At 58.1% G+C, this 16,484-nt stretch overlaps 1 long non-coding RNA gene across 1 annotated transcript; it reads right to left on the bottom strand.

The window, feature by feature from the left end:
* On the bottom strand, positions 1–10,886 carry LOC110260840. The gene is made up of 3 exons (XR_002344371.1): positions 10,813–10,886; positions 441–578; positions 1–356 (listed from the first exon to the last, which is right to left on the bottom strand). It is a non-coding gene; the product is annotated as an uncharacterized LOC110260840 (long non-coding RNA).

The following is a 16,484-nucleotide window of genomic DNA, read 5'->3' as shown; positions in this document are numbered from 1 at the left end:
TCAACTGTGTGTTCCCGCATCCAGCAGGGTGCCACGCACACAGTCAGTGCTCACTAGTTGCTAGAGAAATGAATGAAGACATGAATAAACGGCAGGTGATTGCAGCTACTGAAGGATGAAAGATTTACTCATCGTGGAGGACTTTTTGAGCGCCTACTATGTGCTGCACCCTGTGGTCGGCACCACGGGGAGGAGTGGGGTACAAGGAGGTCCTTGTCCTCGAGGGGCTTCTGGCTTTCGGCCAGGATCCAATGCACGGTCCCCTGTGGTGCCCAAGTCCCCTCTGCTGTAGGTGTCTACGTGATCTCTGCAGGACCCTGGGCGAGGCACGTCCCCTCTCTGGAGTGTTTCTTCATCTGCAAAACAGATGAGTGCTCCTGCAGATCCCTTCCAGGTGCACACCTTGACGGCCCCCTCCTGTTTGCCCCCTCCCTACTCACCTCAATTCCCTGGGCAAAGCTCCCTCTCTGGAAGGCTGCGGTCAGAGGAATTGAGACATGGCGAGTTGAGCAAATCTTGGTTTTGCCGTGGGGCAGCCTTTGGGAGACAGAGTACCCACCTCGTCGACGTGGTGTAAACTTTTAAAGAGATGATGTGTGATAAAAGAATCAGTGCCTCACACTTGCAAAATGCAATACACTCCCTGTGAAACCTTTCCCCTGATCCAGGGAAGTTGGAATCTGGCCAGGAGCGGTTAGACCAGGTTCCACAGCAGCTCCCCAGCCTCACTTGCATCTCTCCCCACCCCCCAACCTTTAAGAGAGGTCAAGCCTCAGAGATCTGTTTGGGGACCGCTGAGGATTAGAGAAGGTAAGGGAGGTGGCCCGATCGTCCCGTTCCCTGCGGAAGCTGACCCCCACATGTCCACCAGGGAAAGGTCTGCGCCCGCCAAGACTGCGCACATCGCGGCAACCACTGCCCTCTGCCGGCCGCGGCGAGACTAGCACTTCTTAGGAGCCTCAGTGGGCAGAGGCTTCCCCTTCCTTAGGGAGGGTGGGGCGGACAGAAGGGAGGCGGGCTGCGTTTCCTAGCGCTACATCCGTCACTCACATCTCGGAACGCTTAGCCCAAACCTCGGCCCTAATCGCTCAGAGGCTCCCAGGCCTGAGCCCTCAGAGCTGTGGCCACAGGCCGAGGCATCTCCTCCCCCCCACACCCCCCACATCCCTCACCCCCGCCCCGGATCATCCCCCATCGTTGCAGGAGCAGGTTCAGCAAGCACCCTTTCCTGAGAGGCTGCCACAGAGACCCTGACACCACTGCGGATATTAACCAACCCCCCACCCACACCCCATCCCCACCTCTAGGTCTGGCTCTTTCTCATTGGTCAGCTCCAACATCGCCTCCTCAGAGAGAGCTGCCCATCTAAAATACCAACCCCCCACCTCCACACTACTTTTTACTTTCTCCCTCATCATTACCCTGTCTTGTGTTCCTCACAGCCCTTAGCACAACCTGCTTTGTCCTGCTTCATCCTTGTCCCCCTTCCCTATCAGCCGGGATCTGGTCAGGAAAAGAGAAACCAGGCGAGATATTTCAGAGAGGATTCAGTGCAAGGAACTGATGGTGTGGGCACTGAAGACCTAAGAACAAAACAGGTGGAATTCCCATTGTGGCTCAGTGGCGACTAGTATCCATGAGGATGAAGGTTCGAGCCCTGGCCTTGCTTAGTGGGTGAAGTATCTGGTGTGGCCATGAGATGTGACGTAGCTCACAGATGTGGCTCGGATCTGGTGTGGCTGTGGCTGCGACGTAGGCAGCAGCTGTAGCTCCAATTCTACCCCTAGCCTGGAAAACTGCATATGCTGCACTAAAAAGGAAAAAAGAACAAAGCTGAGGTATTCCAGAGATGAGGAAACACAGAGGAAACACCACCCCTAGGGCTGAAAGGGTGGTCTTACCCAAACCCAGGAGCTCAGGTGAGAGCCCCAGGGGGCTGGTTCTTGGACATGGGGGCAGGGCATGGACAGGGAAAACGTTTTCCTTCTGCTGGGAACAGCTGGCTCTTAAAGACCTGGTGATGAGGTGGCCAAGACCCGTGTGGGCTGCCAGAAGGTGACTGTATCTGCACCCCAGGGAGCGAATGTGTAACCCCTGCCAACCCCCTGCTGGGACTCTCCGTTCAGAAACACAAACATCTTTCCATCAAACTAGAAAATTTTAGCCACAAAAGGAAACGGCAACCTCCAGAATGGGAGAAAATATTTACGAATAATATCCTAAAGGATTAATAGCCAGACCACATTTTTAAAAAAAAAAACAAAAAACTCATACGGAGTTCCCATGGTGGTGCAACAAAAACAAATCCAACTAGGAAACATGAGGTTGCAGGTTCGATCCCTGGCCATGCTCAGTGGGTTAGGATCCTGCATTGCTATGAGCTGTGGTGTCGGCCTGCAGCTGTAACTCCGATTGGACCCTTAGCCGGGAACCTCCATATGTAGTGGGTGCAGCCCTATAAAGCAAAAGAAAAAAAAAAAAAAACTCATACAACTCAGGGGCAAAAATATTAATAGGGAGTTCCCATTGTGGCTCAGTGGTAACAATCCCAACTAGTATCCATGAGAATGCGGGTTCGATCCCTGGCCTCGCTCAGTGTGTTAAGGATCTGGCATTGCCGTGAGCTGTGGTGTAGGTTGCAGACGTGGCTCAGATCCCGTGTTGCTATGGCTGTGGTGTCGGCCGGCACCTGCAATTTGACCCCTAGCCTGAGAACTTCCATATGCTGCACCTGCGGCCTTAAAAAGAAGGAAAAAAAGTAATAACAATCCCAAAAAAATTAGCAGAAGGATTGAATAGCCATTTTTCCAAAGACATACAGATGGCCAAGAGGCACATGAAAAGGCTCAACATCACTGATCTCAGGGAAATGCAAACCAAGACCACGATGAGGAGTTCCCTGGTGGCTCAGCAGGTTAAAGATCTGGTGTTACCACTGCCGTGGCTCTGCCTACTGCCATGGCTCAGGTTCAATCCCTGGCCTGGGAACTTTGGCATGCCATGGGTGTGGTCAAGAAAAACCGCAATGAGATATCATCTCACACCTGTCTGAGCGCCTATCAGCAGAAAGACAAGAGATAACAAGTGCTGGTGAGAATGTGTTCCGTACGTAAATTGGTGCAGCCGCCGCAGAAAACAGTATGGAAGTTCCTCCAAAAATTAAAGATAGAACTACCATATAATCCAGCAATTCCACTTCTGGAGTATTTATCTGAAGGAAACAAAATCACAATCTCAAAGCAATATCTGCAATCCCATTTTGTGTGTGTGTGTGTGTCTTTTTGCCTTTTTCTAGGGCCTCTCCTGCTGCATATGGATGTTCCCTGGCTAGGGGCTAATCGGAGCTGTAGCTGCCAGCCTACACCACAGCCACAGCAACGCCAGATCCAAGCCGTGTCTACAACCTACACCACAACTCACCGCAACACCGGATCCTTAACCCATTGAGCGAGGCCAGGGATCGAACCCACAACCTCACAGTTCCAAGTTGGATTCGTTAACCACTGTGCCATGAGGGGGAACTCCTTCCTGCAATCCCATCTTTATTGTAGTCAAGATATGGAAAAAACTTGTGTCTATCTATGGATGCATGGATAAAGAAGTTATGGTACATATACTACTCAGCCATAGAAAGAAGAAAATCCTGCCATTTGCAACAATGTGGATGACCTCGAGGATATTATGGTGAGGGAAATAAATCAGACAAAGACAAACACTGTACAATCCACTTACATATGGAATCCAAGAAAACCAAACTCGTATAGACAGAGAACAGGAGTTCCCATTGTGGCTCGGAAGGTTAAGAACCTAATATCCATGAGGATGTGGGTTCAATTCCTGTCCTTGCTCAGTGGGTTAAGGATCCGGCGTTGCCGTGAGCTGTGGTGTAGGTCGCAGACGCGGCTCGGATCCCGCATTGCTGTGGCTCTGGCGTAGGCTTGGCGGCTACAGCCCCAATTACACCCCTAGCCTGGAAACCTCCACATGCCGCGGGTGCGGCCCTAGAAAAGGCAAAAAGACAAAAAAATAAAAATAAAAAAGAAAGAAAGGAGAGAAAGGGCCTTCTCTGCCAGTCTTCCTTCACCCATCACTGCCTTTTAGGAGACTCAAAGGACAAGCCGTAGGACATGTGCACCCATTAGAGCGTAAGCTCCTTAAGGCAGGTGGCACCCTGTGTGACATGCTCATCACTGTATCCACAGGGCCTCACCAAGGGCCTGGCACTCAGCAGGTGCTCATTAAATAGCTGTTGAAGAAATACACAGACCTACTGTGAGAAAGGTGCCAGCAACTTGTAATAAGCTCAATAGCCAAGGAATGTGTCAAGGCCCGTGCTGGGCACCTAGCAGACATCGCCCCCTTTTCAGGAGACCGTGAGTGCCTTGCCAGGCTGACCCCGAGGAGGACCAGGAATCAGATGGCACACCTGTCGAACTCCAAGACCCCCCCCTTCTCATTGTCACAGGGGCCCAGCACGCCCTGTCAGCCCAATGGGTCCCTGCCGCCTCTCTCTGGCTTGCCCAGGGCCCTCAAACACCAGCCCAGAAGTTTCTGGAGGAAAACGGGGTGTCCCTGGGCTTATCGCTCTGATAGTCTGTGAGTCCATTGGTGGGAGTCTGGCCCTCCACGGAGGAGGTGTATCTGTCCCTCTGGGAATCTACCCCTCCAGGTGTAATCTACTCCCGCTCCCGCCTCCACCCCTCCTGCAGGCGGGTCTGTACCTGTCTTTCAGCCCCGCCTGCCCGGTTCCCGTCCTCGCCAGCCCCTGGCGCATCTTCATCCGCGGGCCCCGAGCGCCCCCTGCCGACCGCTGCTCCGCCTGCACATCCACGGCCCCGGAGCCCGAGGGCTTCAGCGCGAGGGGGCGGTGCAATAGGCAGTTCCGAGGGGCTGGGATTTGGCCTCAGCCCTTCTTTCCCACAGCCAGGAACCACAGGGGAGTCCCTCTTGGATTGAGGCGGAATAGCCTGGCACACACCGTATGGGGACCGGGCACAGACCTCACCGACGCCCGTGTGTCTTCCTCTTGTCGAACCCACATCCCTGCCAATCCTATCCCTCCCCAAAATGGCTTTCCTGGGGTTCCCATCGTGGCTCAGCAGAAATAAATGACTAGCATCCATGAGGACGCAGGTTCGATCCCTGGCCTTCCTCGGTGGGTTAACGATACCGCGTTGCTGCGCTTCGGCTCCAATTCAACCCCTGGCCTGGGAACCTCCATATGCCATGGAGGCAAAAAAGGCCAAAAAAACCCTGGCTTTCCTTCCACATCCTCAGAAGTGCCCGTGACATCAACAAGGCCATCTTGCATCCCATCTCACATGACTCATTGGCAGTGAGTCAGGAGCGTGAGAAGTGGACACAAGGCGGGTGAGCAGGAGGACGAGGTCAGCCTTTGGAGAGGACCTCATAGGCACAAGCTCACGGCTGTGTGCAAACGTGAATGCATGCACACAGCACGTGCACGTGTGCACACACGAATACAGGTGTGCTCTGCACACACGTGCTCTTGAGTGTGTGCATATGCCAACACACATGCACAAATATGCCTGTGTGTACAGACAGGAGTCAGATCTCATACGCGAGCACTGCATGCATGCGTGCCTCCATGCTTGCACACGTATCCACACCCACAAGCTGGCGTCCTTAGCCAGACACAGGCCAATACAGGGCAGCCATCAAAGCCTGCAACTACACACATGCACACACACACAGCCCCTCGGTCGATACTCATGTGCACACGTCTACACATGCCTGGGGTAAGACTCTGGAGTCAGTTTGAACTAGACCCTGGTTCAGACCTTGGTCTTACCACTCTCTTGCTCTTGTCTCGCTCTTGGTCTTGTGTATGTGCAGCTTTTCAGAGCCTCAGTTTCTCTGTCTATAAAATGGGTGCCTGTCCGGTTGTAAGGATTAAAGGAACTAATGAATGGATCAGGCTGGCACACAGTAAGCGCTCAGCAGTGGCAGCAGGCAGACCCCATCCTTGGGCCTGCATACGACTGTGACTAGAAAATAATCAGAAGGGTTCCTGGCTGGAGTTTGGGGCAAGGAGGCCCCCCACACGGGCACACACGTGCCCACGCACCAGGGCTGCTGTGTGTTCCTGCTGTTTGTGCGGGCTGCTTAGCTACGAGCCAGGCTGAGGAGCACGTGGGCCCACACGGGAGCCTGGCCCTCCCCCCCCAGCCTGTTGGGACAGGGCCTGGCCAGGATGCCTGCATGCCTGCCGCCTTCCCTCCTCCTCCTGGCCACAGACATGTGGGGTACAAAATGGAGGACTTAGGGAGCCTCTCACGCTCCAAGCCACCGTAGGCTTTGCCCTGTCTGCAGTGAGTTGGGGTGCTGCAGGGGCCTCTCTGAGACACAGGGAGCCTTCCCTGGCGCTCTCCAGCCTGCCTGACACCCCCTCCCCAACTCGAGCTCCCCACAAGCCCAAGGCTTCTGAGCCTATACTTCCAGGAAGGAGGGGGGGCGCGCCCCCACGCACCCCCCACGGCCTCCTGGAAAAAGCAAGCCGCCCACTGTCCCCATGAGTTCCTCTCCCCTCTAAGTCCCCCCACAAAGCCCTGTCCTGCCAGGCCACCCCCAGGGCCACCCCAGGGCCCCGGGCTCGTAGGGAGAGGAACTCCTAGTGCTGGGTCCAGAGCAGAGAACAAGCTGGGCTCAGAGGCTGCCTCTGAAGACCTTCCCAGGATCGGGGACGGCCACACGGCAGGTCATCCCTTCAAAGCGTGCCTTTCTGTCACCAAGCCTCCAACCTCTCGGGTCCCAAAGGGCTGACTGGGACTCCTGCCTTGCCGGTCCTCTCCCCAGGTGGGCAGGGAGCCCCTGGCAAGAACCTGCCATACCTCCACAGTGACAGTGACACACATACTGCCATACTGCAGGCAGCGAGAGCCCCTTTCTTTTGTCTTCTGGAAACTAAACTGGCCCAAAGCTAGGTGTTGCAGCCCACCCAGGCCCTTTGCCTTCCAGGTCCCTCCAAAATAGGTCAGGGCCACCTCACACCTCAGGGCGGGGAGGTACAGAGGGTAACACAGGCACCTGGGGTGACATCCAGCCCCACGAGTGAGGCCAACTACCTCATTTTACGGAGGGAAAGACTGAGGCCCAGAGAGACATGGAGCCTTGCTCTAAGCCCCAGTGGAGCTGGGCCTCCAGGACCCCCACCACTCTCTCTGGAGTTGCCCGGAGCTCTAGCAAACCTCCCACTCGGACCTCTGCTCAGTGTCCTGGACTAATTGGAGGGGCAGAAAGAGAAAACAGGGAACCACAGCCCCAAGTCAGCTGATATTCTGTTGGAAGGCAAGCAGGCTGCAAGGAGACCTCTAGCCAGGACCTAGCCTTACAGCCGACAGGAGTAACAATGCGGAGACAGGGGCACTGCCCAGAGTCCCTTCTGGAACTCCAGGGCTCAGAGCATGGCCAGAATGAGAGAGTCACTAATGTGACCACAGACAGGCCTGGCTTTGGAAAAGGGGACCCTGAATATATCCTGAGACCACACCCTCTCCACCACTACGGCTCTGCCGTTGCAAACCTACTCCCAAAACTGTGGAGGTAAGAAAATGGAAAAAGAGCCCTGGACTGGGAATTAAGGACTCTGGTTCGGGTCCTGCTTCTGCCAGTAACTCCCTGGGGGAATTGAGCCTCAGTCTACTCATCTGCCAAATGGCAGTGGGATTTGTCCCTCCCTGCCCCCTTTGATGGGATGGGGCGGGGGGACCATGAGACCCTTTCCTGAGGAGTCCTGCCTGGAGGAGCTGCCAGTCTTCTGGGGGAGGTGAGCCGGGACGTCCTTTGGCATTGTCCTGGGCCACCGTCTACGAGCCTCTCTCTGGGTCAGTGCTCACAATAGACTGCGGGGTAGGGTCATCGGCCTTACAGATGAGGAAACCGAGGCCCAGAGCCGGGACTCCAGCACAGCTCCGGCTGCCTGCAGCAGGACAGAGAGGAGGTCCCTGGAGAGGGGGCTAGGGGCCTGGGGCTCCAACCACCACCATCAGAGCAGGTGTGTCATGCGGCTGCCGGTGGAGGGTCCTCTGGGCCCCAAACCCAGGAATTCGGGGCTTCTGTTCCCCCCCCACCCCCGCAGCCCTTCTGCGCCCAACCCCACGGCGCCCGGACCGGGGCAGGGCCAGATGTGGCGCCAGGTCCCCGGGCGGGGCTCGGAAGCCTCTGTTCCCGCAGCGCCGACACCTGGTGTCCGCCCGCCCGCGGGTCGGCGTGCCTGGGCAGGGAGGCCGCTCGGGGGCCGCCCGGACCGGACGGGACGGGACGCGGGCGGCGCCACCACATCTGAGCCCCGCCGCATTCCGGGGCACCCCGCCCGGGGCAGGGGCGGAGAAGCCTCCCGAAGCCGGTGGGGCACCGCCCCCTGCCGGCCGCCGCGGGCGGATGCAGATCCGGGAGAAGGCGGCGCCTCCCGGGGTCCCACCACCCCTATCAGTCACTCATCAAACACTGCCTGCAGGTGCCTGGGGCTGAGAGTCCTGCAGAGGGACAAAGGCAGAGCCTTGTTAGAGAGGCCTTGCCCTCTACCCTCTCTGACCTGCCAAGGCTCTCAGGCACTCTGGCAACATCCCGCAATCCCTAGACGGCACCAGCCACAGCCGCTGCACGCCCGGCAGCCAGGCTGCACAGGGCCCTCCAGTTCCTGGGCTCCGCTTGCCCAGGAGGTGGGCAGAGCTGGAGCCTCCTCTCCCTGACTCCCAGCTGCTCACACACCCTCCAAGCCCACCTATCATGTGCTACCCTCCATGCCCCCTCTCCCCCTGCCCACCACCCAGCCAGCCCAGCCTTCCCCACCGGGAACCCAATTCTTGCCTGCCTACTTTCCAACCCCCTCAAAGTATCAACAGTAAACTGCTTATGTAGCCATTACTCTGGGCAAACACTCTTCTTCCTGCTTTATAAACGTACATTTTAACAAACCTGTACAGAACAAACTCTGCAGGGCCTCTCTCTCTCTCACACACACGCGCGCGCACACACACACACACACACACACACACACACACACACACACACACCTGTGCCTGTCAGTAACTCTGCGTTCCCAGGTCTGGGCTTCTGTGGATTTCCTGTCCCCCCTGCCACCACTAGCAGCTGTGCTTCAGAACACTAGGCACCTCTTGTCTTTCCCTCTGCTGGCGCCCCCTCCCCTGCCGCTGTGCCCTGTACTCAGGCAGCTCTGTGGGCCGCAGGTGCTAAAGAAGGAACTCAGGCTCTAGTCCCAGGCATCAGGCACTGCCGCGTGACTCAGGGCAGCACAGGACCCTCTCTCAGCCCCAGGTTTCTGAGCTGCAGGAAGAGGTCCTTTCTAAGGCCAGGTCAGACCTGCCCATGTGGGATTTTGTATACAATGAGTGCTTACTAAATGCACGAGCCATTGTTTACCAATTGTGACCCCACTCTCAGCCCCACTTCGCGCCCAGGACCTGGGAGGAACCAAACTCTCTGATTCCCATGCCCTGGCCTCCCTGGCCTCCCTGGCTTCTAGAACCTCCTGAGACCTCCAGGTCAGCGACGGGAGGGGGTGATGATTTGTGAACAGGCCCAGCGTCTCCTCCTCCCTCTAACCCTCTCCAGGGCCGGGCAGCAGCCTACAGGCCGGAAGAGAAAATCCAAGTTCACACAAGTTCAGATGCCCCCATTACAGCACCTTGAGCCAAGGTCCCTGTGGGTTGGACCTGCAAGATCTACTCTGGAGTTTCCCATTTGGAAAGTCAGAAAGAGTCAGCTGACCATGGCTCTCAGCATGTACTTGAAGAACTGCCCTTAACAAGCCCATGACCAACATTTATTGAGCACCAATGGATGTCAGGCACCACCCAAGGCACCGGAAGCACGGGCTACTGCAGGACATAGAGAAGATGCTAGCAACCAGCTCAGATGCAGAGGCAAGGACAGAACCTGTGTGGGCAAGGTGTGGACAGCCAGCTGGGGAGCAGCAAGAAGGGCATCCCCATGGGAATTCAGAAGAGAGCCTCGGGGTCCCCAAATCCCACAGGTAGAGGGGAAGAGGGGACACTGCAACTTCTTCTCCTGACCTCCTAGTGTAGCCTGGGCACTGGGATATCCTCCATGAACAAGGCAAGAGGGAAGGGGGTTTAACACACAGCAGGAGAGACTAGAGTCAGACACCAGGCAGAACTTCCTGCCAGAACTGTCTAAATTACAAACTGGCAAGAGACAGAGGGATTCCCTGACCTCCCGAGCTTCAGAAGGGTCCTTTCTTGGAGTTCTCATTGTGGCTCGGCGGGTTACGAACCCAACTAGTATCCACGAGGATTCAGGTTCGATCCCTGGCCTTTGCTGTTGGGTTAAGGATCTGGCGTTGCTGAGAGCTGTGCTGTACGTCGCAGATGCAGCTCAGATCCTGCATTGCTATGGCTGTGGTGTAGGCTGGCAGCTGTAGCTCCAATTCAACCCCTAGACCCCTGGCCTGGGAACTTCCATATGCCACGGGTGTGGCCCTAAAAAAAAAAAAAGAAAGTGTCCTTCCTGCATCAAGGGAGGGGGCTGGAGCAGGCCTCTCAGGACCACTCCCTGCTGGGAAACTGGGAATGGGAGGCGACAGCTCAGCCATTCTCACATGTTTGGCCCTGTTTTCTTCACACAGCAGAAGCTGCTTCGTCAGCTCCCTGGAAAAGCTCGGTACAGCACTGCTGGAGAAGGCCTGCCTGGGGCCTCTCTCCCTCTGCCCTCTGTTTTGGGGCAGGAGCACAGACCAGCCCACTCCCAGCACAAGCTTGGGACCAGGCCCCCACCCTGTCCCCTCCCAGCTGAGCCCTCAGGGGCACTCACCAAGCAGAACCCAGCACCCCTCAGTCCCAGGCCCAGTCTGACAGTTGCAGAGGGAGCGGAGAGAGCACACAGCCTGCCCCCAGGAAATGGGAGTGGAGGGGCGCTGGGGTCGGGAGTCCTGGGCTGTAGTCCCAGCTCTGGGCCTCAGTTCCCTGAGCTCCACAGTGAGGGGCTGAACTAGCTAATATCCAGGGATGCCCCCTGCTCCCATAGTTCTAGGACCTGCACTGTGTCTGCAGGGGGTTCAAGGCCAGAGCATGGGCTGCCTCCAGGCCCGGCTCTGCACCCCCTATGCTGTTAAACCTCTCCATTAAGTTTCCTCCTGGAAGAAGAGCTGTTGCAAGGAGCCCATGAGATAATGCCTGAAAACCGCCCTGGGGGTGTGGAGTCGGGGCTTTCATCTTTCACCTCGAGCAAGAAACTTCAAGGCAGTGCCTCGGGCACACAGAGGAGACAGGCAGAGGCCACTACAAAACACACTGCAGCCAGGGTCTGCGGAGGGCACGGCCAGGGGGAGGCTTTTCCAGTGAAGCTCAGCCTCTCAGAGGAGGAAGCGGTTGAGAGCTGGAGGCGTTACAGACAGGTCTAGAGAAGGGGCACCTGCTTCCTCCGGCTGAGCCAGGCTGCCCCGCCAGGAGAACTGACCAAAAAAACTGGCGTGGAACCCCAGCTCCCTTGGAACAGAGAGGGCAGCCCTCGCCAGGAGCCCAGCAAATGTTCCCGGGTCTTGGGAAAGGGGGCAGGGCTGTGCCAAGTGTGACCTGAGCCTGTTAGGCGTCTGTAAGTGACAGGATCCTTCATGGGGCTTAAGATCCTTGGCGAGGGAGTTCCTATCCTGGCACAGTAGAAACAAATCCGACTAGGAACCATGAGATTGTGGGTTTGATCCCTGGCCTTGCTCAGTGGGTTAAGGATCCGGCATTGCCGTGAGCTGCGGTGTGGGTCGCAGAAGCGGCTCAGATCTGGCATTGCTGTGGCTGTGGTGTAGGCCGGCAGCAACAGCTCCGATTGGACCCCTAGCCTGGGAACTTCCACGTGCCGTGTGTGTGGCCCCAAAAAGACAAAAAAAAAAAAAAAATCCTTGGGGAAATTCGTGGCCCCTAGTCTACCCTCCTCAAAGTGCAGAAGAGGAAACTGAGGCCAGGAAAGGGGCGGTCACTTAGCCAAGGTCACACAGCCGCTGCCAGGCTGCCTCTCTGAGCACCGGCTGCCTCTTTGGCCTCCCCCACGCCAGGTGCCCCTACCCAGGTCTGGGGCTGGTGTCAGGGGCTCCCTGGGGGCTAGGGGTCATTGTTGGGCTCCAGGCCACCACAGAAGCCAGCTTGTGCCTGAGCAGGGCGGAGAGGCCTGGAGGCAGGGAGGCCGCCCCTCCTCCTCCACCTGGCAGATGGCGCTTGTTACCTTATAAGGTGCCTTCTCTTCTCCTACAGCTTCTGACAGAACCGGGAGGGCGGGGTAGTGGGGGGGAGGGGTGGGGCCTGCTCTTGGAGCTGCACCCTGCTCACCCACCCAAGGGCACCCGAGGGGCCCTCTCTTGGAGCAGCAGGGCCCAAGGCAGCCCCCTGGCCTGTCAGAGAAAGTCAACCAACAGGCAGGCACGGCTGAGGACCCAAGCCTGGACCCTGGATCCCCACCCTGCCCCCACCCCCGTAGGAGAGGGTGGTCCACCTGCCCTTAACCTGCACCATTGCCCCCTGACCCCTGATTGACAGCCAGTCTGGCTCTCCTGCCCCCTCCCACTCACAGGCAGACATACACATACACATACACATGGCAGCCAGGGGGACTTGGCCATGGCAGAGCAGGCTGTCCTGTTCTTCCCTGCGGGTAGTGAAGCCTGGATCCCCAAGGAGGAAGCTGCCCCTCAGGTGCAGAGAAAGTGGGCTGGGCCCTGCCCAGGAGTCCAGCAGGGCCATGTCTGGCTACATCCTTGAAGGCAGGGAAGGGCCTAGGACCCAGGCCCAGTGGCAGGGAGAAGCAACAGCGCTGCTCACTCGCCCCGACCCTGCGGGGCCCCTGCCTGACTCTTAAGGAAGGGGTGCTGTCGAAGGTGTCCCAGTGATGTGCCAGATGAAAGCAGAGCTCAGGGCCAGGCCCCCATCCCTGACACCCCACATGTGGCACAGGACAGGCCACAGTGAACACCTGATGAGGGCTTAAGGCCAGCTGGCCACTCACTAGCTGTGCAGCTTTGGGCCACTCTGAGCCTCCCTAACCTCCGTCCTGGTTTCCTCTCTGTAAAGTGGGAGTGAGAGTCTCTTCCTCCCAGAGTGTTTTAAGGGTCCCCCGGGTTGACACTTTGGATAGGAGCACATAATGGCCGGCAAATGGCCTTTACTGGGCAGCTGGGGAGGGTCCATGCGATGCAGGGTCTCCAGCTGTGTCTGTAGGTGCCAAACCCCATTCTGGCCCATCCAGGCCCTAACCAGAGGGAGCTCCAGGGCCACAGGGCCCCCGGTTACCGGGGTCACCTTGGGAGGGGCTCATAGCACCAACGAGGACAGGACCCATGCCAGGCAGCTCCTCTGCCCCTAGCCCGCCATGTCCTGGCCCCAGTGCTGTCTGCACACAGCTGTGTTTGTGTGTGTGTGTGTGTGTGTGTGTGTGTGTGTGTGTGTGTGTGTGTGTGTGTGCCGCCAGGCCCGCTGGGCCACACCCTGGTGACTCAGGGCTGTGGCACGCACCCTACCCAGCCAGTGGGAGAACAAAGCCACCAGCTCAGGGCCTCGGCATTCAGGCTGAGTCACCCACAAACACACCCAGCCAGGTGCCCCAGGCTCTCAGGCCAGTCCCACCCACCCCAAGGGGTCTGCAGCCCCCCTCACACTAACAAGGGAGGGAGGAAGGTCAGGGTTGGGGTTAGGGGCGTGCTTGGGTGCAGCTGGCTGAGAGACAGGAGCTGGGCCCAGGGAGGCTCAGAGTTTTCTGACTCAGACCAGGACCACCAGCGCACCTCTGGGCTCCTAGACGACCCAGCCGGGGCAGCAGAGCCACAGGCTTGGGGCCCAGGAGGCCAACTCTGGGGGGTGGGGAGACTAAAAGGGAGGCTCATGGAGGAGAGGGAAGTGGCTCCCGCTGAGGGCCCTTGGCCCTGGTCAGTCTGGGCCAGCGACATTCTCTGGACACAGCCCTAGCCCGGGACCCAAGCCCAGGGGGGAATTATGACGAGATGAGAAAGCCAGGCCTTCTGCTTACTGCTCTGGCTAAGGCCAGAGGAGCAGTGGTAACCCTGCCTGAGCCTGGGAGTCAGGGTGTTCGGCAGATGGGCCAGGGCTCACCCAGCTGAGACCCACCCCCCCATCGCCTGACCAGCAGAGGCCCAAAGAAGGCAGTTAGGGGAGTTCCTGTCATGGCTCAGTGGTTAACGAATCTGACTAGGAACCATGAGGTTGCAGATTCAATCCCTGGCCTCGCTCAGTGGGCTAAGGATCCGGTGTTGCCGTGAGCTGTGGTGTAGGTTGCAGACATGGCTTGGATCCCTCATTGTTATGGCTGTGGTGTAGGCCTGTAGCTACAGCTCTTATTAGACCCCTAGCCTGGGAACCTCTATATGCCGCAGGAGCGGCCCTAGAGAAGGCAAAAAGACAAAAAAAATAAAATAAAATAAAATAAATTAAGAAAACAAAGAAGGTTAGGAGGTTCCCAGGCAAGTGTGCAGAGTGAGGGAAGGGCCCAGGCAGGAGCAGGGAGCCAGCAGGGGGAGAGGGGGACAGCCGCTACAGCCTGGAGGAGACCCACGCCCCACTCCCCAGGCCCAGGCCCAGTCCCGGGTGACTTGGGGTCCCTGCTTCAGCTGATACCCAGGCCTGGGAGCATCTGGAGATCAGTTGCAGAAAACCTCCTCCCTGGGCCCAGCCTGGGTGCAGAGGGTGGAGGGGGTCCCGCCACCACCAGGGCCCAGAGGACTTGTCTCTACCCCAGGCCTTAGCTGAGAGCAGCCCATGAGAAGGGAGAGTCAGGCCCAGCTGGACAGCACAGGGCAGACAACCAGGTCCCCCAAACCTTCAACTGGCTGTGACCCTCACATGGAAACCCCCCAACCCCTGACCCGACCTAACCCCAAACTGCCCATGATGCTGACCTGGCTCTGCCCCACCCCCACCCCGATGCCATGGCTGACCCCAACTCTGGGCTGACCCCAACCCCAGGCCCAAATCTGCACCCTAGCCCGCCTCTACCCTGAATCAACTTCACTCCAAACCTGGGTGCTTCCCTGAGCCCAAACCTCACCCCATCCTCAAAACCCAGCCCTAAAGCCATCCCTTCCCAACCCCCAGATCTGACGTGCACCTGCTCTCAGACTTTTGCCCAAAATTCCACTTTCAGGACAACTCCTGCCCCAAACCCAAAAACTTCCTCCCACCTCTGCCTTCCCAGGCCCAACCCTAATCCTCACCCCCATGCCACATCCCATGAGCACCCCATACCCCGCCTTTGCTCTCGCCACCAACCCTGCTCTGAGCTCCCCAAGCGCCAAGCTTCCCACAAGCCCCCTTCTACCCCAGCTGTCCCCATTGTGCCTGCCGTGTGTCCACTGTCCTGTAATCAGAGGCCTCCGATTATCAGAGTAGTGGGTCCGGAGTTCCCGTTGTGCCTGAACAGGTTACAAACCCAACTAGTATCCATGAGGATGCAGGTTCGATCCCCAGAGTTGCTCATTTGGTTAAGGACCTGGCGTTGCCACAAGCTGCAGCCTAGGTCACAGATACGGCTCAGAACTGGCGTTGCCGTGGCTGTGCCTAGGCTGGCAGCTGAAGCTCCAATTCTACCCCTAGCCTGGGAACTTCCATATGCCACAGGTACGGCCCTAAAAAGAATAAAGGGGAGGGGGGGAACAAGCAGAGTAGTGGGTCATCTCCCACATGCCCAGGCTGGGAGTTGAGGAGCTGGGGACAGGACATGCCCCCCCAGTAAGAACAGCTGGCATCACGGGCCCCTGCACCCAGTGACTCCATGTCAGGACTCACATGGAGGCTGGAGGTTACCCAGACACTGGGCCTGCCCAGGCTGTCTTCCCAGCAGTGGTAGGGGTCTGCCCAGAGCAGTCCAGATGCCCACTGTGCCCACCCAACACAGGAAGCCACAGCAGCACAGCCCCCCAGCTCACTCCTCTACCCCAGACCTGCACCTCAGAGGAAGGAGGCAAACCCGGGCCCCTGGGACCTCTGCCAATATCCCCTGCTGCCCCTCCCAGCACCCCTACCCCCGGGTCTCCCCAGCAGCAGGCTGAGTGTGAGGCCCTCCCTCTGCAGCCTGGGAAGAGGCCCCAGAGCTGCCTGGCTGGCGTCAGCCCCCGCTTCCCTCCCCTAGGCCCCGGCTGCATTCCCAGCAAGCCAGGACCTGCCACACAAGGGAACAAGCCAGCTCAGCACCCTCCTTCTCCTCTGCGGTCCTCCCAGCCTCCGCGGTTGCGGCTGCAGCTCTAGCCTGAGGCTTTCATGCTGCAGTTTCTGTCACAAGGCTCCCCAGGACCCCTCTCGGGCAGGCCCAAGCACCCCAAACTGCCACACAGGCTTCTCTCACTCACTCAGCTCTGTACCCACAGAGGCAGGAAGAAACTAAATGGGTCCTTTTCTCAGTTTGCCGCTCCCTGTCAGAAGACCCGGCCCTAGATGGGCCCCCCGGGAGCTGGGGCCTCATACCTCTCACCATAGTGAGCAAAGGAGACCCTG

Source organism: Sus scrofa, chromosome 5 (assembly GCF_000003025.6).
Source record: "Sus scrofa isolate TJ Tabasco breed Duroc chromosome 5, Sscrofa11.1, whole genome shotgun sequence".
Taxonomy (NCBI): domain Eukaryota; kingdom Metazoa; phylum Chordata; class Mammalia; order Artiodactyla; family Suidae; genus Sus; species Sus scrofa.
This window is presented reverse-complemented; position numbering and strand designations above follow the sequence as displayed.